The sequence below is a fragment of the Arachis duranensis genome, chromosome 1 (genome assembly GCF_000817695.3).
Source record: "Arachis duranensis cultivar V14167 chromosome 1, aradu.V14167.gnm2.J7QH, whole genome shotgun sequence".
NCBI lineage: Eukaryota > Viridiplantae > Streptophyta > Magnoliopsida > Fabales > Fabaceae > Arachis > Arachis duranensis.
Genome location: NC_029772.3, coordinates 68,929,180 through 68,932,038, shown reverse-complemented (window position 1 = coordinate 68,932,038; position 2,859 = coordinate 68,929,180). Strand labels below are relative to the sequence as shown.

Here is a 2,859-nt window from a genome sequence, read left to right as displayed (position 1 = left end):
AGGACCTAATAGAAAACTTCAAAGAATAAGACATGGCAGCCGAACACAACAACAATGCTAACAATGCAAGGAAGGTGCTGGGTGACTTTACTGCACCTACTCCCGACTTCTATGGGAGAAGCATCTCCCTCTGACACTTCAAGGAATCTCTATACTGTGACATAGAGGATTCCATACTTTCTTGTTCTCTTTTCTTTCTTGGCAAAGTTCTTTCCACCTCAAAAAATTGAGTAAGCTTAGAGTGGAAGTCCAAACCTTCAGACAGAAGGAAGGTGAATCCCTCTATGAAGCTTGGGAAAGATACAAACAATTGATCAGAAAGTGTCCTTCTGACATGCTTTCTGAATGGAGCATCATAGGTATCTTCTATGATGGTCTGTCTGAGCTGTCCAAGATGTCATTGGATAGCTCTGCTGGAGGATCTCTTCATCTGAAGAAGATGCCTGCAGAAGCTCAAGAACTCATCGAAATGGTTGCAAATAACCAATTCATGTACACTTCTGAAAGGAATCCTGTGAACAATGGGACGAATCAGAAGAAAGGAGTTCTTGAGATTGATACTCTGAATGCCATACTAACTCAAAACAAAATATTGACTCAGCAAGTTAATATGATTTCTCAAAGTCTGTTTGGAATGCAAGCTGCACCAGGCAGTACTAAGGATGCTTCATCTGAAGAAAAAGCTTACGATCCTGAGAACCCATCAATGGAAGAGGTGAATTACATGGGAGAACCCTATGGAAACACCTATAATCCTTCATGGAGAAATCATCCAAATCTCTCATGGAAGGATCAACAGACTAAAAACATACTAAAAACAATGCCAAAAAGCATACAAATTATCCGCTCATCAGTCAGCTGAGTAAGAAAGTTACTAAACTCCCTCCTAACACTCTTTTAAGCAATACAGAAGAGAATCCAAAAGGAGAGTGCAAGGCCATCAACATGGCCGAACTTGGAGAGGAGAAAGAGGTAGTGAGCGCCACTGAGGAAGGCCTCAATGGACGTCCACTGGCCTCCAATGAGTTCCCCAATGAGGAACCATGGGAATCTGAGGCTCACACTGAGACCATAGCGATTCCATTGGATTTACTTCTGTCATTCATGAGCTCTGATGAGTATTCTCCCTCTGAAGAGGACGAAGATGTCACTGAAGAGCAAGTTGCTAAATACCTTGGAGCAATCATGAAACTAAATGACAAGTTATTTGGTAATGAGACTTGGGAGGATGAACCCCCTTTGCTCACCAAAGAACTGGATAACTTGACTAGGCAGAGATTACCTCAAAAGAGATAGGACCCTGGGAAATTCTCAATACCTTGTACAGTAGGCACCATGACCTTCAAGAAGGCTCTGTGTGACCTAGGGTCTAGCATAAACCTCATGCCTCTCTCTGTAATGGATAAGCTAGGGATCTTTGAGGTACAAGCTGCAAGAATCTCACTAGAGATGGCAGACAATTCAAGAATGCAAGCTTATGGACTTGTAGAGGATGTTCTGGTAAATATTGAAGACCATTACATCCCTACTGATTTCATAGTCCTAGAGACTGGGAAGTGCATGGATGAATCCATCATCCTTGGCAGACCCTTCCTAGCCACAGCAAAGGCTGTGATTGATGTTGACAGAGGAGAATTGATCATTCAAGTGAATGAAGAATCCTTTGTGTTAAAGGCTCAAGGATATCCCTCTGTAACCATGGAGAGGAAGTGTTCATACCCTGGGTCGAGCTGTCCGACCCGGGATGTCCTACAGACAAAGCGACCGACCTCTTCAGGTCAAGACAAACCGACCTCTTCTCAAAGAGCTCGGCCAAATGACAGGAAAGCCCAATAAAGGACCCAAAATAGAGGAACACGACCCAAATCCAGAGGCAATCCCAGTCCACAGAGATAAAGGCGGTTCTGTTGAAGATAAGCTGACCTCACCCAAAGATAAGATAAGATAACTAACTTATCTTATCTAGAAAAGTCACTTCTCACCATTATAAATACATTGGAGCACCCAGGTATAACTCATGCTCTGATTCTACTCAATACCTGCTTAATACCCTTGCTAACTTAAGCATCGGAGTCCTTTGCAGGTACCCCCCACCCTCCGGGGACGAAGGATCAGCACCACTGCCAAGTCCAATAAGTCGGACACACCAGCTTTGACCGCCGTACACCTGCCGGACACGTCGGCTCCGACCAACCCAGAAGATCTCATCCGAGATCGACCTACAGTTTTAGGTAACCCTCGGAACATTGGCGCCGTTGCCGGGGAACCAGGAAGTCATTCCATTAACATGGCGGATGACCATGACAACGACCACGATTCAGGTTTGGAAGACAGAACGCCGCATAAAAACACAGACACGATACTCAAAGATACTCCAGAAACCAACGGAGATAAAAATTCATCAAATCCAGGAGTAATAGAAGCACTTCAAAATCGATTGGAGCAACTTGAGAAAGAAGCCCAACATCAACGTGAAAAAGAAGAAGATCTACGCCGGGAAATAAGGCGACGCCGAGAATTAGAAGATAAGCTCATAAAACTCAAAGCTGATCTCAAAACTAAAGCCACTCGACCATCCACGGAGGATAGTTCTCAGAAAGATCAAGATCCATTTACCAGAGAAATTATGAAAACCAAAATTCTAAAAGATTTCAAGCTTCCGGATATGACTCCATATGACGGTACCTCCGACCCCAACCATCATCTCAGCAACTTCAGAAGTAGAATGTACCTCACCGATGCTTCAGATGCAGTTCGTTGCAAAGCCTTTCCTACAACTCTCACCAAGACAGCCATTAAATGGTTTGACAACCTACCTCCAAAATCCATCTCCAGTTTCGACGACCTGGCCAAGAAGTT

The 2,859-nt window shown here is 44.0% G+C and overlaps 1 non-coding gene across 1 annotated transcript; it reads right to left on the bottom strand.

Moving 5' to 3' along the window:
- Positions 1-232: 232 nt before the first annotated feature.
- On the bottom strand, positions 233-340 carry LOC127743066 (small nucleolar RNA R71). Its single transcript, XR_008004375.1, has one exon. It is a non-coding gene; the product is annotated as a small nucleolar RNA R71 (small nucleolar RNA).
- Positions 341-2,859: the final 2,519 nt, after the last annotated feature.